The 23,423-nt window shown below is 35.7% G+C and overlaps 1 protein-coding gene, 1 long non-coding RNA gene and 1 pseudogene across 15 annotated transcripts in view; 2 read left to right on the top strand and 1 right to left on the bottom strand.

Moving 5' to 3' along the window:
- FHIT (fragile histidine triad diadenosine triphosphatase) overlaps positions 1-23,423 on the top strand; it is a 1,508,523-nt gene that overhangs the window by 518,257 nt on the left and 966,843 nt on the right. The window lies entirely within an intron of this gene.
- Positions 5,672-23,423, bottom strand: part of LOC306647215 — a 35,926-nt gene continuing 18,174 nt past the window's right edge. Inside the window, exon 3 of the long non-coding RNA XR_013760055.1 lies at positions 5,672-5,734. This is a non-coding gene — a long non-coding RNA (uncharacterized lncRNA). The remainder of the gene's footprint in view (positions 5,735-23,423) is intronic.
- Positions 11,467-19,330, top strand: LOC306646434 (cofilin-1-like; annotated as a pseudogene). The gene is made up of 2 exons: positions 11,467-11,625; positions 14,872-19,330. The product of its transcript is annotated as a cofilin-1-like (transcript).

The raw sequence follows: 23,423 nt of genomic DNA, 5'->3' as shown, positions 1-23,423 counted from the left end.
ATCTGTTCAACTTTTCCATTTCTTTATGAATCAGTATTGGGAGGTTGTGCTTTCTAGAAATTTATTCATTTCTTTTAGGTTATCAAATTTGTTGGCATGTAATTGTTCTTAGTAGTCTCTTAATATCCTTTGTAATTATTTGGTATCAGTTGTATTATCTCCTTTTTCATTTCTAATTTTAGTTGAGTCTTATTTTTTTCCTTAAACTGGCTAAAGGTTTGTCAGTTTTGTTTAAACCCAACTAGTCATTTTATTGATCTTTTCTATCATTTTTCTAGTTTCTATTACATTCATTTTTTTCTCTGATTTATATTATTTCCATTCTTCTGCTGACTTTGGAATTAGTTTGTTCTTGTTTCTCTAGTTCCTTGCAGTATAACCTTTGGTGCTTAGGAGATCTTTCTTCTTTCTAAAAGTAGGTATTTATGGCCATAACATTTTCTCTTAGAACCACTTTTGCTGTATTCCATACATTTTTGTATGTTGTGTTTACATTTTCATTTATCTCATGATGTTTGATTTTGTATTCAGAAGTTTGTTATTTTATTTCGACATTTGTACATTTTCCAATTTTATTTCTCTTATTGATATCTACTTTACCTTTGTCATCAGAAAAGATACTATAACTCCAGTCTTCTTGAAATTGTTAATACTTTTCTCCCAAGGAGTTTTAGCATGTAGATAACTGTTCAACTTACTGTTTCTGTGCAAGGATGAGTGCTAGAATGCCCTAGTCTGCCACCTTGTTAGGGACATGCATTTTAAATAAGCATTCCACATGATTTTGATATAAATGCTTTAAGAATTATATTTTGAGAATCATTACTCCAGAAATATGATTTAAAATAGATAGATTCTATGGCTGGTGAATTAAATGGAGCTCTTGGCTATTTGTTTGAATAAAGACTCAGGGGATTAGAACTGGGTTGGTGATACCCTTCCCTGTCAGAGAGAGCCCATATGGCCACATAGGGTATGAAACCCCAAGCTGTGAACAGACCATGCTGTTTCCAAAGATCTTCTTGCATACCTTTGTTGTAGATAAGTCATAACATTTTTCATCCTGCAGTTAGGAATATAGCCATCAAGAGAAGCAACATCTTTGCCTGTGAGCAGGTCAAATGGATTTTCTATGGCCATGACTCTCTGGAAGAGGCATTGATCCTGCACACATACCTAGAAGGGACTCAGTGACTAAATTATAAAGACAAAATGGTGAATATTGCAGGAAAATGGACCTGACTTGTAAATTAACATGCTTAGAGAATGCACTACCAAGTGGTGATTAGAACTTTACTTTCTGTCTCTAATATTTTTGTCAAAATTGACTTGGAGTCTAAAGCTACAATTCCCAAAAGGTGGCTCATAGACCCCTGGGAATCCCTGAGACCTATTCAGGAAGTCTGCAAGGTAAAAATTATATTGCTCTAATACTAAGTTATTATTGGTCTTTTTCAAACTATGGTAGCATTTGCTCTAATGGCACAAAAGTAATGGTGGATAGAAATACTAGCACTGGGCTGTGGTTGTGACTCAGTGGTAGAGCACTTCCCTAGCATGTGTGATGTTCTGGACTTGAGCCTCAGTACCATATAAGCAAAAATAAAATAAAATAAAGGTATCATGTCCATCTACAATTTAAAAATTTTAAAAAACACTAGTACCAAAGCATGAATCAACAAAGTGGTACCAAACTGGACTATTTTTTTTTAATGATATTCATGTTTATTTTTTATCTTAATTAGGGGATTTCACAACTACTTGGTAATTAGATCTACACCATAAGTTTTCTTGAGTACCTTCCATTTATTGCTTCTCAGTGTTCCTACCATTTCTCAAATTTAAGGTTCAATATTATGAACTTTTATTTATTTATTTATTTATTTTATTTATTTATTTATTTTTTATTGGACTATTGAGCATTTATTCTTTAGCACCATGTATTTATTGTTAAAAAAAATCAAAAATAAAAGCCAATTTCATTGAAGAATATCCATGATAAACAGTAAAGTTTAGTAAAATTGATTGAATTTTGATAGATGGTTTACAAACTTTATTTCTATAGGACTATGTACTGAATTTTAAGCAAACATAAAGAACGGCTGCTGTGTACTGAAGTATCATGGCTATCTCAAGGAAGACCCTTGTGAGGTTGGGTTGTGATCTGAAATAACCACTGTTCATAAAGATCAGCATTTTTTTTTAACTCATAGGAACTATTGACGGATACAATGTGGTTACTCAGACTGAGATATCTGACAGATATTTTCCAATGTATGAAGTGAGCCTGTCTCTTTAAGTAAACCATTGGACTACAGGATTTGCCAATGATGAAGTTGAGATTTTCAAGCAAAATTAAAAATTTGGAAAACTTGTGTCTACCACCATGAGGTTGACAGCTTCCTGATTCTTAAAGATTTTCTTTATGAGATCAATGATGGTATTAACAAAAGTAATTCATTTTATATCATATAATGAAACGTGTCAACATTTTGAAAGATCAACATAATGTGGTAAGCCAATATTTTCGACCCAAAGAGTGCATACTGTTACAAAATTTTGCATAGAGAAAGGATCCATTCAAAGTGCCACATAGCCCATGGATTTTCACATAACAGAGTACAAAGATTTCATTGATAATGGTTTCAGATTTTATACAGCAGCTAACAAGTAAAGAAATTATCATTTGTCAAGTTTTCACACAGTGTGAGAGAAGATATCCAGTTATTTGAAAAGGCAAAAAATACCTCGCCTGGATTTTCTTAGTATACTTCAACCACAATTGTACATTAACATGTAATGAAGAGAAAGATAGGAGAATTTACCTATTTAAGGTAAATATTAAAGTGATTTCAAAGTGTGAGACAAGGTTCTTCTCACTAGTTCTTTGTTTTGGAAAATGTATTATGTATGTGTACATGTAACAAGTTTACTATTTATTTATTTATGTATGTATGTATGTTAGGGATTGAAGCTATGACCTTGTATATATACATGCTCTACCATGGAGATATGGACCTAATCCCTATTATACTTATTTTAATAAATTAATAGTATTTTTAAAGTTTTCTGTTTAATTTCCATTATGTTTAGTATCCATAGATATAACCCACAAAGCCAAAAACTCTTGGGGGCTTTCAGCAGTTCTTAAGCGTGTAAAGTGTCCTGACACTCAAGTGTTAGAGAGCTGCTGATCTAGCGGAATATTTCCTGGAGCATGCTCCCTAGAATGTTCTCTCTTGTGATGCTGTATAGAAACTCAGTGGAGCAGCCAGAAAGAAAAGACAACATAAAAAAAGAATTATTTGTAAATATATTTAGAATGTTACTAGATACAGCCCATAATGGAGATTCACAGTTCATTCTAACACATTAAAAATTCACCTTGAACTTTGCTAAACTCTCACTCTTCCCTAAATTCTTTTGATCATGAAAATGCTTTCCCCGTGGAATAAGCGTTAGGAAATACAGTTTCCTTGCCAATGAGTATTATCATAAAAAGTGGTATACAATAACTGTTCATTGGCTCCTAAAGTCTGGAATTTTAATTTAAGTGACAATCATATTTTCCTTTACAACAGAATCAAGACGAAGTTTTGGGACTCAGTCGTAGAGTGCTTCCCTAGGGACACCCAGTTCTATCAAAAATAACAACAACAACAACAACAACAAAGAAAACTGATGAAGGCTAATCTCAACATAAAACAGATACTAGGTGCAATAGGAAAGTATTTCCTAGAACCAACTTGTCTTTTTTATTTTTCATCCCTGCAGGGCGATTGGTTGTATGTTATTCACTGTCTTACATATGTAAGTGTAAATAAAATGGAACTTCACGTAGAAAGAAATGAACAAGAAAAGTTCATTGTCAACTTGTTGGGGGAAAAAAAGAGTAAAAGCAGATGTTATAATAAAAAAAGATTTGTAAAAAAGATAGAAATTTCTGTCCTCAAAGCTACCAAAGGTAAAAGGTTTAAAAACTCCAGAACATGATATTAACTGCATTATGACTTTCTAGATTTATAAACTTGGATTGCTTATCAATTCTCAACAGACAGGCAAATCTATGCATACCAATGATGATAAGAATATGTTCCTGGATCTTATATACAAGTGGACATAGTGAGGGGACTTTTGCTCTGGGGCAGAAGACAACACAGAAGACTGTTGCCTTTCCTTAAAATAAACGTCTTTTTGGTAGGACTGATTTCTTCTTTCTGAGCCAATAGTGACTTGATCATATATGCTATAAGATTTGATGTTATTAGTGGAAATGAGCAGGGTCGGTTTTGTTATCACATGTATTTCTCCTAGTAAATTATGGTTAACCAGGATTCTAGTTTAGAAATTGGCTTGTTGATAGCAATTCTTAATTCCTAGGATAACATTATACTTGAAAGTAAGCTTTGCTAACCTCTGTTTCCACTTCTAGAAATCTTTCCTAAGGAATGTGAATTTAAAATGTATTTATGAAGATGTTATTCATTCTGTTATTTTTTTCCTTCCTCCCCACCACTTCCACTCCTCTTTTCCCTCTATACTGTCCCTCCTTCCTCCATTCCTGCCCCCCTCCTACCCCCCATTATGTGTCATCATCTGCTTACCAGCAAGATCATTCGTCCTTTGGTTTTTTGAGATTGGCTTATCTCACTTAGCATGATATTCTCCACTTTCATCCATTTGCCTACAAATGCCATAATTTTATTATTCTTCATAGCGAGTAATATTCCATTGTATATATATATCATAGTTTCTTTATCCATTCGTCAATTGAAGGACATCTAGGTTGGTTCCACAATCTGGCTATTGTGAATTGAACAGCTATGAACACTGATGTGGCTGTATCTCTGTAGTATGCTGATTTGAAGTCCTTTGGGTATAGGCCAAGGAGTGGGATAGCTGGGTCAAATGGTGGTTCCATTCCAAGTTTTCTAAGGCATCTCCACACTGCTTTCCAGAGTGGCTGCACTAATTTGCAACCCCACCAGCAATGTATGAGTGTACCTTTTTCCCCACATCCTCTCCAACACCTGTTGTTGCTTGTATTCTTGATAATCGCCATTCTAATTGGGGTGAGATGGAATCTTAGTGTAGTTTTGATTTGCATTTCTCTTATTACTAAAGATGGTGAACATTTTTTCACCTGTTTGTTGATTGCTTGTAGATCTTCTTCTATGAAGCATCTGTTCATATCCTTAGCCCATTTATTGATTGGGTTATTTGTATTCTTGGTGTAGAGTTTTTTGAGTTCTTTATATATTCTGGAAATTAGTGCTCTATCTGAAGTATGAGTGGCACAGATTTTCTCCCACTCTGTAGGCTCTCTCTTCGCATTGCTGATTGTTTCCTTTGCTGAGAGAAAGCTATTTAGTTTGAATTTATCTCAGTTATTGATTCTTGCTTTTATTTCTTGTGCTATGGGAGTCCTGTTAAGGAAGTCTGATACTAAGCCACAAATTGAAGATTTGGACCTACTTTTTCTTCTATAAGATGCAGGGTCTCTGGTCTGATTCTGAGGTGCTTGATCCATTCTGAGTTGAGTTTTGTGCAGGGTGAGAGATAGGGGTTTAGTTTTATTCTGTTGCATATGGTTTTCCAGTTTTCCCAGCACCATTTGTTGAAGAGGCTATCTATTCTCCATTGCATATTTTTGGCACCTTTGTCTAGTATTAGAAAATTGTATTTATTTGGGTTTGTGTCCATGTCCTCTATTCTGTACCATTGATCTACCTGTCTATTTTGGTGCCAATACCATGCCATTTTTGTTACTATTGCTTTGTAGTATAGTTGAAGTTTTGGTACTGCGATACCCGTTTCATTCTTCCTGCTAAGGATTGCTTTAGCTATTCTGGGTTTCTTATTCTTCCAGATGAATTTCATGATTGCTTGCTCTATTTCTGTAAGGTACGTCATTGGGATTTGAATTGGAGTTGCATTGAATCTGTATAGCACTTTTGGTAGTATGGCCATTTTGACAATATTAATTCTGCCTATCCAAGAACATGGGAGATCTTTCCATCTTCTAAAGTCTTCCTCAATTTCTTTCTTCAATGTTTTGAAGTTTTCACTATAGAGATCTTTTACCTCTTTGGTTAGATTGATTCCCAAGTATTTTGGTTTTTTTTGAGGCTATTGGAAATGGAGTTGTTTTCCTCATTTCCCTTTCAGCTGCTTCGTCACTTGTGTATAATAGTGCTTTAGATTTATGTGTGTTGATTTTATAGCCTGCTATTTTGCTGAATTCATTGATGAGGTCTAAAAATTTTCTGGAGGAGATTTTTGGATCCTCTATATATAGAATCATGTCATCAACAAATAGTGACAGCTTAAGTTCCTCTTTTCCTTTTCGTATCCCTTTAATTTCTTTAGTCTGCCTAATTGCTCTGGCTAGAATTTGGAGGACTATGTTGAATAGAAGTGGTGAAAGAGGACATCCCTGTCTTGTTTCCATTTTTAAAGGGAATGGTTTCAGATTTTCTCCATTAAGAATGATGTTGGCCAGGGGCTTAGCGTAAATTGCCTTTACAATGTTCAGGTATGTTCCTACTATCCCTATTTTTCCAGTGTTTTGAGCATGAAGGGGTGTTGTATTTTGTCAAATGCTTTTTCTGCATCATTGAAATAACCATATGTTTCTTATCCTTAAGTCTATTGACATGATGGATTATGTTTATTGATTTACAGATGTTAAACCATCCTTGCATTCCAGGGATGAACCCCATTTGATTGTGGTGCACGATTTTCTTAATATGTTTTGGATATGGTTTGCCAATATTTTGTTAAGGATCTTTGCATCTATATTCATCAAGGATATTGATCTAAACTTTTCTTTCCTTGATGTGTCTTTTCCTGGTTTGGGTATGAGGGTGATATTAGCTTCATAGAATGAGTTTGGTGGGGTACCCTCATTTTCTATTTCCTGGAATACTTAGAGAAGTATTGGAATGAGTTCTTCTTTGAAGGTCTTGTAGAACTCGGCTGAGAATCCATCTGGTCCTGGGCTTTTCTTGGATGGTAGGTTTTTAATGGCTCTTCTATTTCATTGCTTGATATTGATCTGTTTAAATTGTGTATGTCCTCCTGGTTGTTTGAGAGGAGCATATGTCTCTAGAAATTTGTCAATGTCTTTGGTACTTTCTATTTTGTTGGAATACAGATTTTCAAAGTAGCTTCTCATTATGTTCTGTATCTCAGTGGTGTCTGTCGTGATATTTCCTTTTGCATCATGTATTTTAGTAATTTGAGTCTTCTCTCTCCTTCTCTTTGTTAGTGTGGCTAAGGGTTTGTCTATTTTGTTTACTTTCTTAAAGAACCATCTTTTTGTTTTGTCAATTTTTTGAATTTTTTTGTTTCAATTTCATTGATTTCAGCTCTGATTTTAATTATTTCCTGTCTTCTACTACTATTGCTGTTATTCTGTTCTTCTTTTTCTAGGGCTTTGAGCTGTAATGTTAGGTCATTTAGTTGTTGACTTTTCATTCTTTTCTGGAATGTGCTCCATGCAATGAATTTTCCTCTTAGTACCGCTTTCATAGTGTCCCAGAGATTTTGATGTGTTGTATCATCATTCTCATTTACCTCTAAGAATTTTTTTTATCTTCTCCCTGATGTTTTCTGTTATCCATGTTTCATTCAATAGCATATTATTTAGGTTCCAGGTGTTGGAGTAATTTCTGTTTTTTATTTTGTCATTGATTTCTACTCTCAGTCCATTATGATCTGATAGAACACAAGGCAGTATCTCTATTTTTTTGCATTTCCTAAGGGCTGCTTTGTGGCATAACATATGGTCTATTTTCGAGAAGGTTCCATGTGCTGCTGAGAAGAAAGTGCATCCACTCATTGATGGATGGAATATTCTATATATGTCTATTAAGTCTAGGTTATTGATTATGTTATGAGTTCTATGGTTTCTTTGGTTGGTTTTTATTTGGAAGATCTATCTAGTGGTGACAGCGTTGCATTAAAGTTACCCAGAATTATTGTATTGTGGTCTATGTGATTCCTATAATTGAGAAGGATTTGTTTGATGTACAGGGATGCACCATTGTTTGGGGCATAAATATTTACTATTGTTATGTCTTCCTGATTTATGGTTCCCTTAAGCAGTATGAAATGTCCTTCTTTATCCCTTCTGACTAACTTTGGCTTGAAGTCCACTTTATCTGATATAAGGACGGAAACCCCTGCTTTTTTACTGAGTTCATGTGCATGGTAGGTTTTTTCCTATCCTTTCACCTTTAGTCTGTGGATGACTTTTTCTATGAGATGAATCTCTTGCAGGCAGGATATTGTTGGGTCTTTCTTTTTAATCCATTCTGCCAGTCTATGTCTTCTGATTGATGAGTTTAGGCCATTAACGTTCAGGGTTATTATTGAGATATAATTTGTATCCCCAGTCATTTGGCTTATTTTTAGTTTTTAAGTTGGCTTGGTTTCTCCTTTGAGTGGTTTTTCTCTAAGGTAGTTCCTCTCTTTGCTGATCTCCATTGTTGTTTTCATTTCCTCCTCATGGAATACTTTGTTGAGAACATTCTGTAGCAGAGACTTTCTATTTGTAAATTCTTTTAACTTTTGTTTATCATGGAAGGATTTTATTTCATCTTCAAATCTGAAGGTTAGTTTTGCTGGGTATAGGATTCTTGGTTGGCAACCATGTTCTTTCAGAGCTTGAAATATGTTGTTACAGGCCCTTCTAGCTTTTAGAGTCTGGGTTGAGAAGTCTGCTGTTATCCGTATTGGTTTCCCCCTATATGTAATCTGATGCTTTTCTCTCACGGCCTTCAAAATCCTGTCTTTATTTTGAATGTTAGCCATTTTCATTATAATGTGCCTTGGTGTGGACCTGTTGTGATTCTGTGCATCTGGTGTTCTGTAAGCATCTTGTATTTGATTTTCCATTTCATTCTTCAGGTTTGGGAAATTTTCTGATATTATTTCATTGAATAGGTTGTTCATTCCTTTGGTTTGTATCTCTGTGCCTTCCTCAATCCCATTAATTCTTAAATTTGGTCTTTTCATGATGTCCCATAGTTCTTGGAGATTCTGTTCATGATTTCTTACCATCTTCTCTGTTTGGGCAACTTCATTTTCAAGATTAAATATTTTGTCTTCATTGTCTGAGGTTCTGTCTTACAAGTGGTCTAGTCTGTTGGTGATGCTTTCCATTGAGTTTTTTATTTGGTTTATTGTGGCCTTCATTTCAAGGATTTCCTTTTTTTTTTTTTTTTTTTTTGAGAATCTCTATCTCTTTGTTGAAATGATCTTTTGCTTCCTGCTGGTGCTCTTTCAGCTTATTGGTATTATCATTCAATGCCTGCATTTGCTCTCTTATCTCATCCTTTGCTTCGTGAAACATCTAATCATGTATAATCTGAAGTCCTTTTCTGACATTTCTTCTAACATACTGTCCTTGGATTCTATTAATATAGAATCTAGATTTGTTTGGATCATTTTCTTCCCTTGTTTTTTTCATGTTGTTCATGTATCTTCCCCTCTAGCAGTGCAGATCTGGAGTATAAAGATTTCCCCCTATAGGCTTATAGTGGCCCTATAGGTTTCCAAAACCCTTTCTTTAAGGGGAGATCAATATTAGCAGTGCCCAATTCAGACACTATGCAATCCTAGACCAAATAGCCCCTATGAGGACATTAACAAAATTGTCATAATAAACAGAATGAGTTCAAATGTTATCTTCAGTAAAACAAACAGATTTGCAATATGGTCTGCAGTTTCTAATGGAGGACAAAGAGAATGCAGAGGGATGTAGGATGTGGCTGTTAATGGGATAAGAAATGAATATACAGAAGTTCTAGATAATAGAAAGGGTGAGAGTGTAATCAAAAGAAATTGGATGTTAGCATGCAAAAAAGGGAGAAAGAGACTCTGAGGGAACAGGTAAACAAAAGGAAAGGAAAGCAAGAAAAGTAAAGAAATAAAAACTTAATATTTTCAATAAGGAGAAAAAAGAAAATCTACAGTATAACAGACATATAGTAATGAAACCTCCCAGTTTCAGTAGTCTTCAGTAGCCTGATGCATAAAGCTGACAAATGTAGAAACAATTGAAAATTACCTGACAATGAGCTTCAAGTCTCCAGCAGGCATCTCAGGAAGGGATTTGCCCCACCTAAAGATCAGAGCTACGGCTTCCAGGATTATCCAAGATGGCCACTCTGGCTTCAAAATGTGTTGGCAAATGGGGAGCTGCAGCTCAGGGCGTGGACATGGTCAGCTGGAGGTCCTGGAGGCAGGATGCGGTTGGTCAGGCAGGGGTCCTGGAGGTCAGGTATATTTGGTATGGTTGTGGGATCCTGGAGACTGTTTGCAATCAGTTGGTCTGGGGTCCCGATGATAGGGTGCAGGCAGTCGGTCTGCAGGTCCTGGTGACAGGGAGCAGTCAGTCGATGTGAGAGCCCCAGAGGCAGATCACTTCCTAGTGATCGGTTGCGCTGGGGGATCCTGGAGATGTGGTTCAGTCAGTCCGGCCAGCCATCCTACGGAGTCTGGCTATTGTCTCAAAATGGCAGCAGCCATGTGTAATCAAACCTGCAGGTACTGTAACAGTGAACTTCCAGGCAACAGCAGGCATCTGGTGCTCCACTGGTGGTTGGTGATCAGTTTGCTGACTGTTGTCGGACGATCAGTAGGTGAAACTCATGCATTGGGTGATGGATAGGTGTAAGGCAGGCGATGGATAGGTGAGAGACAGGCAAATGGCTGATGATAGATGCCTGACAGTGAGCAATCTGCACTCAAAAAAGGCGTCGATATGCTGGCAGACTGCAGGTGATCACAGCAGACAAATGGGGTAAACAGCAGGGAATCGATAAGCAGCAAAAACTGCCTCACCAAGAAACAGATATCCTCTGCTTGAAACCAGAGTTATGGAGTGACAAGGAACGCAGCCTCCCTCTAGTCTGCCATCTTGGATCTGAAGATGTTCTTCAAAGTATCATTTATGATACCTACAATTGAAAAACAACTAAAAAGTCGACAAATGTAGAAACAATTGAAAATTGCAGTATATATTTACATAACAAAATGCCATGCAGACATTAAAAATTTTAGTTTTTGAAGGCTATTAAAAATATGGGACTGAACTCAAGAAAGCAGAATAGAGGAGGTTGCTTTCCAGGCTGTTTTGTGGCATGAAACCAAGAAGAAGGCAGGCAGCTTCTCAGTAAGGTGGGTGGAAAAAGAAAGAAGGGTATTTACTGATAATTAATGCTGTATATTTAAAGAAGATCGGAGACTCAGGAGGTTGGCTATAAATAGAATAAGGATGAAATCCCCCATCCTGCTGCTGATGCCTGCTGGAGTAGTCCCTTCACAGGCAAAGTGAAGGGATAGTAGACTAAAGGGAAACTGCATTTTTAGGAGGCCTATGGCATATCTTGGTATGGAAAGAACAGAGATCAAAGAAACTGCTGGACTGACCTAGAAGGTGTGTTGCACAATACTCTCATGTGGGAAAGAAGGTGTGTTTCTCCCAACAGCCCACGGAGAACAGAGAAAGAAGCCATTTTTCAGCTGTGCAGTGGGGACAGTGGCTGTGGGTGCCAAGTCCTGGCATACCCAAGTAGGATCCGAAAAACAGATCTGAAAACTCATGCCACTTGTCATGTAGTGTGGCTAAGGGGCCAGGAGAAAATCAGACACAGAGAGGGTTTTACACAGAGGAATATGTGTCATGGAAACCCACCCAAGTAGCCTCTACTTCTTCAGCTCTGTGGATCACAGGACTGGCTGGGAGGGCCATGCCTGGCTGGGAATTAGAAAGGGCAATTGCAGGAGTGATTGCATTTGGAGACTGAGCCCAAGAGTCCAGGAAGGGTGGGCACCATGGGGGACAGAGGAGGCAAAGGATTGGCTCCTCCACTGAGTGGACCCCAGGGGATATTCTTGGGGTGTAGTCTCCCAGTGTGGACCAGTAGTTGCTGGGCCCTGGTGGTGTGCTGATTTATAATCTTCAGAGTAATCACCATTCAGTGAAGAACGTGGAGCCTACCTAGACCTAAATGCTTCCTTCAGGAACTCTGCCTATGAGATCTGCCCTCACAGAACACTAAAACAACCCCCACCCTGAGGATGGAGCAGACATCACATTCCAGTTCACTCTCCCTAAGAGTGCCAAAAAGGGAAGCTGAGAATTTCTGAACTACATCTGGCAATTCAAAAAGATTTAGCAGTCTGTGGCCAATACTCTTGTACATACTACATACTTCAAGAAGAAACAGACATTAGGGAATGGAAAACAAACACATATCCCCATTGACTGTTTTTGGCCACTGCAATGGAAAAAAATTCCTTAACTTTTCATCAAGAACTTTTTTTTTCTGTTTATTTATGAGTGGAATGGTCCATGGACGTGTATACATATACATATTTGTCCCTTTTTTTTTTCTCATTTATAGCATTTTTGAAAGGCAGTTATTTTTCAAGACAGTCTTTTGAGATCTAGGATGCCCTGTGTGTGTGTGTGTGTGTGTGTGTGTGTGTGTACATATATATATATATATATATATATATATATATATATATATATATATGTGATTTTTCTCTCTCACTTAGCTGTTTCTCCTGAATCTCTTTATCTATTTACTTCTGCTAACATCCCAACTCTATTGTTCTTTCACTCTTCCTATAATTTTTTATTTCTATTTTCTCTCTTCTTCCCCCATAATCATCACATTCTACATCTCATAATCCTGTTCAACTTTTGAAATTGCAAACCCTTTTGCAAACTTAATGTTTTTACCATGGGTAATAGCTGATCACATGATTTATGTTTATTGTGACAATATTGTAAATGTCATAGCAGGAACTATTTGCTGTAATGCTAAGTATTATTTGCATTTGTTTTCATTGTTATTTATTTCCCTCTTACTCTGAGATACTGGAAACCTTTAAGGACACTCTAAGTTCACAGAGTAGAAATGCTACTGCCTCAGATCCATACTGTTAGATGGGGAGACACACCAACAACATGAAAAAGCAAGGAATAAACCATCCCAAAACAACAAAAAAAAAAACAAAAACAAAAAACAAAAAAAAACCCCTTAATATCAGAATCCACTGATATCACAGAAGGAATTTAGAAAGGTCATAGTTCAGCTGATCTGCAAGATAAAAGATGACAAAAGGAGTAAAATCAGAGAGAAAATAGAGGAAGTGAAAGATCACTTCAACAAAGAGATTCTGAAAAAAATCAAAGGGAAATTCTTGAAATGAAGGAATTATTATGCCAAATTAAAATTTTAATGGAAAGCAACACTAATGGGCTAGACCACTTGGAAGATGTTTCAGGCAATGAAGACAAAATAAAAATCTTGAAAATGAAGTTGATGATGGAGAAAAGGTTTCAGGAGACCATGAAGAGAATTTTCAAGAAATAAGGGATGACCTGAAAAGACCAAATTTAAGATTTATCAGGATAGATGAAGGCTTAGAAATACAAACCAAAAGAATGCATGCATAATCTTTTCAATAAATTATATCAAAAATTTCCCAAACCTAAAGAATGAAATGAAAAATCAAATACAGGAGGCTTATAGGACTCCAAATATACAAAACTACAATGGACCCACACCAAGGCACATTATTATGAAAATGCCTAACATACAGAACAAGGATAGAATTTTAAAGGATGCTGGAGAAAAACAACCAGTCACACTTAGAGATAAACCAGTCTGGATTTCAGCTGATTTCTCAACCCAGACTAAAAGCTAAGAAGAATAATATATACGAAATTCTGAAAGAAACTAAATGCCAATCAAGAATCATAGCCTCAGAAAAATTAAGCTTCAACTTTGATTATGAAATAAATACCTTCTATGATAAACAAAAATTAAAAGAATTCACAACTAGATAGCCTGCACTATAAAACATACCCAAGTTATTTCTGAAGATGTGAAAAATAAAAGTGGAAAAGAGCAAAGGGAGGAATTACACTAAAAGGACAGTGAATCAATGGAGAAAATAATTCAAACTAAAATCAGAAATAAACTAAAATGATAGGGAATAAAAATCATATCTCAAAAATAACATTGAATATAAATAGTCTAAACTCATCAATCAAAAGACATAGATGACAGATTGTATTAAAAAACAAGTTTCAACAATATGCTTTCTCCAAGCTTACCTCATAGGCAAAGATATCCAGGGACCGAAGGTAAAAGGATGGGAAAAAGCATATCATTCCCATGAAACTCATAAACAAGCAGGGTTTCTATCATCATATCAGATAAACTGAACTTCAAGCCAAAGATAATCAGAAGGGACAAAAAAGGTCATTTCATACTGCTTAACAGAATTATACAACAAGAAATAACAATCTTAAGTATTTATGCCCCAAACAATGGAGCATCTATATATATCAAACACATTCTTCTCAATTTCAGGAATCAAGTAGACCACAACACAGTAATACTGGGTGACCTTAACGTGTTTCTCTCATCACAGCATAGCTCTTCCAAGTAAAAACTAAAACAAGAAGCTAGAGAACTAAAAAATATAATAATTTAGATTTGACAGACATATATAGAATATTTCATCCATCAATAACTGAATATACTTCTCAGTAGCACACAGATCATTTTCTAAAGTAGACTATATCTTAGACCACAAAGAAACCCTAGGTAAATAAAAAAAAAATAGACATAATATCTTGTGTTCTATCAGATCACAAAAGAATGAAATTAGAAATCAATAATGAAATAAAAAATAGAAGCTACTATAGACTAAATAGTATGCTATTGAATGATCAATGATTAGCAGGAGAAATGAAAAGAGATAAATGAGAAGAGCAACACAACAACCAAATCTCTGGGACTCTATGAAGGTGGTTCTAGGAGGAAAGTTCATTAAAAGGATAGAAAATGGTTCATTTGGATACCAGCAACAGCTGTGGCGGGTCTTGTCTTTGCTGGCTCTTCTTGCTCTCTTCCTTTTGCTTCCGGAAACAGGGCTTCTGGTGTGGCTGTCTCTAGTGGCGTTATCAAGTTGTTCAATAATATGAAGGTGTGCAAATCTTCTACACCAGAGGAAGTGAAGAAGGGCAAGAAGGCAGTGCTCTTCTGCCTAAGTGAGGACAAGAAGAACATCATCCTGGATGACAAGGACATCCTGTAGGTGATGTGGGACAGACTGTGGATGACCTCTACACCACCTTGTCAAGATACTGCCAGACAAGGTCTGCTGCTATGTTCTCTGTGATGCAACCTGCGAGACCAAGGAGAGCAAGAGGAGAACCTGGTGTTTATTTTCTGGGCCCCTGAGTCTGCAGCCCTTAAGAGCAAAATGATCTATGCTAGTTCCAAGGACTCCATCAAGAAGAAACTGACAGGGATCAAGCCTGAATTACAAGCAAACTGCTAAAAGGAGGTTAAGGACTGCTGTATCTGGTTGAAAAACTGGGGAGCAGTGCCTTCATCTCTCTGGAGGGCAAGCCTTTGTGAGCCCCCTGCAGCTCCCTGCCTGGAGCATCTGGCAGCCCCAGACCTGCCCTAGGGGATTGCAGGCTGCTCCCCCAGACCAGAGGGGCTGGGGGGATCCCAGCAGGGAGATGGCATTTCCTTTACCCCATTTGCCAAACAGCTCCTCTATCCCCAGACCTTCCTCCTCCCTCCATCCCTGACAGTTCTGGTCTTCCCAAACTGCTTTTGATCTTCTGATTCCTCTTGGGTCAAAACAGACCAAGTCTTCCCCAGGCACCTAATTTGGGGGGAAGGCCTGTATTTTTTTAATGACATCCCTGTACCCCACCTATTCCTCCTCCATCTCATTGCTACCAACTTCTAACCGCAATAGTGACTGTGCTTGTCTGTTTAGTTCTGTGTAGAAATGGAATATTGTGGAGATGACCCCTCCCAGTGCCGGCTGGTTAACCTCCCTTTTCTCCTGGTTTTGACCATTCATGGAAGCAGGACCAGTAAGGGACCTTAAATCAAAAAAAAAAAAAAAAAAAAAAAAAAATGACAACAATAAAAGAAAAGAATAGAAAGTTACCAAATAATCTAACATTACATCTCAAAGCCCTAGAAAAAGAAGAAATGAATACCAAAAGTGGTAGAAGACAGAAAATAGTTAATTTCCGAGCCAAAAATCAATGAAATTGAAACAAACAAAAATCTAAAAATTTAACAAAACAAAAAGTTGGTTCTTTGAAAAATAAATAAAATCGATGAAACCCTTAGCTAACCTAACCAAGAAAAAGAGGGGAAAAAATTTTACAATTACTCCAAAAAATTACTAAAATCCATAATAAAAAGGAAATATCACCATGGACACTACAGATAATAGTGAGAAACTATTTTGAAAATGTATACTCCAATAAAATAGAAAATCTTGAAGACATTGACAAACTCCTAGAGACCTGACCAAATTGAACCTGGAGGACATAGAAAATTTAAACAACCATTTCAAACAATGATATTGAAGATGTCGTCAAAACTGCCAACAAAAAAAAAACTCAGGACCAGTTGGATTCTCAGCTGAGTTCTACCAGACCTTCAAGGAAGAACTAACCCCATACTCCTCAAATTATTCCATGAACTAGAGAAGGAGGGAACCCTTCCAAACTCATTCTGGTATCACCCTGATACCAAAATTAGACAAAGACACAGCAAGGAAAGAAACTTCAACCCAATATCCCTGATGAACATCAATGTAAAAATTCATAATAAAATACTGCCAAATCACATACAAAATCATTAAAAAGACAGTGCACCATGTCCAAGTGGGTTACATATACCAGGGATGCATAGATGGTTGAACATACAAAAATTAATAAGTGTAATTCATCACATCAGTAGACTCAAAGACAAGAATCACATAATTATCTCTATAGATGCAGAAAAAGCATTTGACAAAAGCAGCATCCATCCATGTTTAAAACACTAGAAAAATTAGGTGTAGTAGGAGCACTTCTATATTTTGAAAACTGTATATGTAAAACCCAAGGCCAACATCATTCTAAATGGAAGAAAACTGAAAGCATTCACTCTAAAAACTGGAATAAGACAGGAATGCCCTCTTTTACCACTTCTGCTCATAGTTCTTGAAATTATAGCTACAGTGATTAGACAAAAGAAAGAAATTAAAGGGATCAGAGTAGGAAAATAAGAAGAGCTCAAACTATCCCTATTTGCTGATGACATGATTCTATATTTAGAAGACCCAGAGAACGTCACCAGAAAACTACTAGAACTCATAAACAGATTCAGCAAAGTAGCAGGATATAAAATTAACACCCATAAATCAATTGTATTCTATATGCCAATGATAAATTGACTGAAAGACTAATTAGGAAAGCTATCCCATTTGTAATTGCCTCAAAAAAAATGACCTTGGGAATCAATCTTACAAAAGAGGTGAATGACCTCTACAATAAAAACAGCATTAAAGAAAGAAATTGAAGAACTTAGAAAATGAAACACTCTTCCATGTTCTTGGATGGGCAGAATTAATATTGTCAAAATGGCCATACTACCAAATATATTATACAGATTTAATACAATTCCTTTTAAAATTACAATGATATTTTTCAGAGAAATAGAAAACAATCATGAAATTCATCTGGAAAAATAAGGCCAAGAATAGGCAAAGCAATCCTTAGTAAGAAAAGTGAAACAGAAGGCATCACAATACCAGACTTTAAATTTTATTACAGGACTATAGTAACAAAAACAGCATGGTATTGGTACCAAAACAGACATAAAGACTGATGGAACAGAATAGAAGACACAGAGAAACCCACATAAACAGTTATCTCATACTAGATAAAGGTGTCATAAACATGCATTGGAGAAAAGTTACTACTCTCTTCAACAAATGGTGCTGGGAAAACTGGAAATCCATATGTTGCAGAATGAAATTTAACCTCTCTTACCTTGCACAAAACTCAAAGTGGATTAAAGACCTAGACATTGGATCAGAAACCCTATATCTGCCAGAAGAAAATATAGGCCCACCACTCCATCATGTCAGCCTAAGAACTGAATTCTTTAAAAAGACTCCTAAAACAATCAAATATCAATAAATGGGATAGTACTGAAATAAAAAGCTACTTCACAAAAGGAAAAAATCAAGTGTGTGAACAGAGTTTATAGAATGGGAGAAAATCTTTGTGGCCTGCACCTCAGATAGAGCATTAGGAACTCAAAGAAGTTAACACCAAAAAACCTGAATAGGTAATCAATAAATGTGCAAAGGAACTGAACAGAAGAAGAAATATGATTGGTCAACAAACATGAAAAACTGTTTACCATCTCTAGCAATTAGAGAAATGCAAATTAAAACTATACTGAGATTCCACTCACTTCAGTCAGAATAGCAATTATCAAAAGTAAAAGTAGGGGCTGGGATTGTGGCTCAGTGGTAGAATGCTCACCTAACATGTGCAGGGCACTGGGTTTGATCCTCAACACCACATAAAATAAATAAAGTTATAAAAAATTACAAGTAGAAATGTTGGCAAGCATCTGGGGGAAAGGGTACAGTCATACATTGCTGGTGGGACTGCAAATTGGTGCAACCACTGTGGAAAGCGTATGAAAATTCCTTAGAAAACTAGGAATAGAACAACCATTTGACCCAGCTATATACCACTCATCATTATATATCCAAAGGAGTTAAAATCAGCATACTACAGTGATGCAGTCACATCAATGTTTATAGAAGCTCAATTCACAATAGTGAAGCTATGGAATCAACCTAGGTGCCTTTCAACAGAGAATGGATAAATAAAATGTGGTACATATACACAATGGATTATTACTCAGCCATAAAAATGACTAGGTGGTAAATGGATGGATCTGGAGACTATAATGCTAAGTGAAAAAAGTCAATCCCAAAAAACATAAGACCAAATGTTCTCTCTGATATGTGTATGCTAACACACAATAAAGTCGGGGTGGGGAAGAATAGAAAACCACTGGATTAGACAAAGGGGAATGAAGAAAAGGGAGAAGGAATAGAAATAGGAAAGACAATGGAATGAATCTGACACAACATTCCTATGTACATATATGAATACACCACAGTGAATCTGCACATCATGTACAACTACAAGACTAGGATCCCAATTAGAATAAGATATGCTCCATGTTTGCATAAATATTAAATATATATTAATATAAAGATGTTTATTATCATGTATATCTAAAAAGCACAAATTAAAAAGGAAAAATGCACTATGATTCAAGTAGGCCTTGATAACTTTTAAGGAAGGAAAAAAGGACAAGGAAGAATAAACACTCACCTCTAGATTTAATAAGTTTTTCTACCTTTGTAAGTTGGAACAAGAGCCCAAGCCAATTAGAGTAGGCAAAAAAAAAAAAAAAAAAAAAAAAAAGGACAATGTCCCCCAACTAATATTAATAGGGTAAAATATTATGTTTTATAATAACAGATTGTTTTCCAAAAGAATTGTTCTGGTTTACATTCTCATTAGCATCATTGGGATTATTTATTTCCCAGAATCCTTGCCAACTCTTAGGATTAGTTTAAATAGTGGTTTCCAAGATGGTGACACAAAAAAAAAAATGATGGGTAATTCTTACATGAAGGAGATGTTCAACAAGGAAGACAAAGAATAGTAATTGGCAAATGAGATTTGACTCTGATTACTACCTTGTAGGCAGAACTTTTCGCTGCCCTGACTACAAATGGGCTATTTATGACAGCTGACATCTCTCAGGAAAAAATTCTAGGGCTCAAGAGGGGGCAGATGATTGAAATTCAGAAAATAAAATTAAGCAAGAAAACCCCATCTAGTCAGATTTCAGCATTTATAATTTGTCTTGGATAGATTACATAAATACTGTACTGAGGTCATCCCTGTCTCTGTCTCAGACCCCCCAAAAAATATCTCAAGAGACTGAGAGACAGAGGAGAATGTATGCTTGCCGGTCGCGTGTGTCAGAGGCCTTGCCATTATAAAGTTATAGTAGATCATAGAATTGCCTGTCAAGTGATTAAAATTGTCATCACGGTTTCCATTTTTCACATCTTTTCCTTAGAGCATGTATGCAAAAGATTTGCAGAATGCCTGTGGGCTTTTGGAGCCACTAAAGGGACTTGTTGCCTATCTCCATTCCCTGCCACTCACTACAGATGTGCCAGTCATGCCTACAGAAATCTTTTGTCATAGTCACACTGCAACTGGGTGGAATATTGAGGGAAATGTCAAAAATGTATCCATGTGAAAAGAATAAGAAGGAAGTGTTATTCAAAGAGCTTGCTTCCAGCTTGGGCTCCTGTCTGCATGGAGCAGGCTGGATGTCTAATTTCAGCAGTACAATTAATTCTTGGACAAGATGAGAAGAGATGTAACTGCCACAATTGTATAACTGGAATGTTGCTTCACTAATTCATGTGCTTATTTTCTTTGCAATTTCATCTGAAAGCATCTTTTGAGGGCTTTTTGTTGTTGTTGAATTTTTTTTTTTATCTTTTGAATGATGAAAATGGACAAAAACAGAATTCAGCAAAATGTAAATGAATCAGAGTAAATGGGATGCAAGTATATATTGTGCCAATCCAGAACAGAAATAGAGATATTTCTTCTTCCTTTTTGAGGAGAATCATAAAACTTTCCATGATGTGTCAGACACTGTGTTTTACATTCTCTATGCCCAGGCGTTTAAAGGTGACACAATGCAGCTTTAAAATGTCGAGGTTATTATTGTGCATTCTGACAATAAATTAAGTGTTCATTCTGAGACAGAAATTTGTCCTCTAACCCTGATGTGACCTTCTATCACTGTGAATTTCTCCTCTTCATAAGAATTTCACTTTTAATGTTTTTACTTCTGCATCTTTATAGAGTACCACGTCTTATTAGAATTGTAATATACCAAATGTAGATTTTAACGAACATTCTGGACTGAGTTGTGAAAAATAGCTATTGTCCACTGAATAAAAGCTAGTAGGAAAATGGCCTATGTATTTTTTGAGATATACTTTTTAGATTCTGTAACAGAAAATATACAGTCCTAATATATTCTCCTGTAAAGGAAAGATTATTTTCAACCCATGTTGTAAATTGCAGTATTAAGATCATCTACTGGGATTTTCTGGAGTGCAAGTGGAAGACAGATTGAGGGTTTGTGGATAGGAATCGCTTAGGGAGCTTCTCAGTTGAGCTACAAGATGTATAATCTCTGTTTAGTAGTTATATAATAAAATACAGTTTTGTCTACATATGTTAGACTGTGTACACTTACGTGAGTGTGTAATTCAAAGGCTTCCACATACTTCCTGGAAGCTCCAAGTTTCAAAATTGTACTTTTCTCTAAGCGATCTGATAATGACATAAAATTGCCATAACCAAGTGGTCCTTAGAGCCCAACATTGAATTTCAAACTGTAATTCAATAGATTTGCTTTTTTTAAAGTATATTAAATCAAAGTTAGTATCCTTCATTCCCTTCATCTTTCTCTTTCTTGTGTTGTTTTGTGACTCCATTTCAAAATTCTTGTGACCAGCCATCATTTACTAGTCTTGCTTGCTTCACTCTAATACAAGGTGAAGGTCTTTGGTTCTCTTTGGTCTCTATTTTCTTATCTGTAAAGAAGGTTATTGATATCTTTAATATTACTTTCATCTCTGAAGTTCTGTTTATGTCTCCTTCCTCTTTTATCCTGCATCCATTATAGATTTTTTTGAGGATAAAATAAGAAAAGTGTCATGGAAGGAGTTTGAACATTGTAATGCAGTATAGAAATTTAAAGTATGATTGCTGCTGTCTTGTATCATTCTTTCCAGTTGCTCTTATGGCTACAAATGTGAACTATCTTAGATTGTTTTCTAAATCCATAGTGCACTTGATATAGTAGTGTAAAGAATCTCTTGTGGATTGGTTCATTCTTAAGACAAGACTGTTAAAGCTTTTGGGCAGAATGGCAGTCATCTGAAACTTTCCAAGTAGATAGTACAGTTTTAGGCATTTTATGAGAGCAGGCGGATATCTAAGAAGTAAGAATATATTCCAAGTGTTTCAAGCAACCAAAGAGTTGATTTTAAGTTTAAAGACGATTGTTTTTTAGAAGAAGCTATAATGATTTTTCAGAAGCCTGAACAGAGGGCAAAGTATGTCCAGTGACTGAGTTATGCCACTCTTTTCTTCCTTTGATTTGTGATTAAAATCCAAATGGAATGTTGTTGAAGAAATTATGATATAAATTCTAATTAGAAAAAGTTTCATTTTAAAATTTGTTTTATGTGTCTTTCTGCCTGGAGCAAACTCTTGCTCCATGTAACAATAACCCCTTGAAATACCATTTAGATTGGAAGTGCTGATGCAGCACTAATGATTTTAGAGCAAATATGTTACTCTAATTTCCTCCATCTGCTATGAATAAAGCATATGAGTATGAAGTCTGCAAGAGTTGTAGGGAAAATTGTTTCTTAGAAAAGTTGAAGATATCTTAAAATGTGTGCAGGTGTGAGAATAATTGTTTTTTTATTTTGTCAAGTGTCTCAAAAAATGAGAGCTTTATTGTATGTAGTTCAATGAAAATGTCAAGAATGTTTCTGTATAGTTTTGCCAAGATTCCTGGGGAGTATCAAATGACTTAAAGACTAACCATCTAGGTTTATTGTAATATAGTAGAGATGATTTAGATAAAAACTTCCCCATGTTTCTTTAGAGCTTCTAACCATGGATAAGAGCAACTTTCATACCTTTGAATGGAGAATGGATCTTTATATTCCTTGAGGATTGTTGTCTTTTGATTCAGTCCTCATGTGGTAGTGTAGGAGGAAGGATATACATGCCCTCAAAACTTCATGGGGTATTCTGTCTATCAATGCTGGTAAATAAATAGACTTTATTTTTTTGTAGCCATTCACTTTAAAATCTAGAAGAAAAGCTTAGTCTTTAGGATGATAAATTTATCTATGTTTATATATGCATATAAAATCAATATTCACATAAATAAAGTTAAAACAATACCAATATCTATAGAAGCAAGTGGAAGATCATTAAAGATGTATCACTAGAAAGCAAGTGGAAGATTATTAAAGGTGTACCACTAAAAAGGCACCAGGCCTATGCAGCTAAATTAAATCCAAACTGGTTATCAGGCAATTCAAAACTTCAAAGAAAGAGGAAATGAGCCTTACTTGCACAAATCTGGAATGAGCTTATTTCATAACCTTATATAAACAGATCTAAAAAGATATTTTATACCCATTTCATGTTTGTTTATAGAAGTATATTAATATACTGTAGTATAATTATATCATATATTTAAGTATATTATAGACCAGTAACCTAGGTCTGTCTGCTTATTAAAATATAAGATATGAAAGAGAGGTAATTTAAAAAATTACAAACATCTTCATAATTAGAAATTTATACCATTAATCATGTGAGAAAAATCAAATCATCAAAGTGATATGATTATATCAATTTTTGT

This window comes from Sciurus vulgaris (assembly GCF_902686455.1).
Source record: "Sciurus vulgaris genome assembly, chromosome: 16".
In the NCBI taxonomy this organism is placed as follows: domain Eukaryota; kingdom Metazoa; phylum Chordata; class Mammalia; order Rodentia; family Sciuridae; genus Sciurus; species Sciurus vulgaris.
The sequence above is the reverse complement of the archived record's forward strand: the minus strand, read 5'-3'. Positions and strand labels throughout refer to the sequence as shown.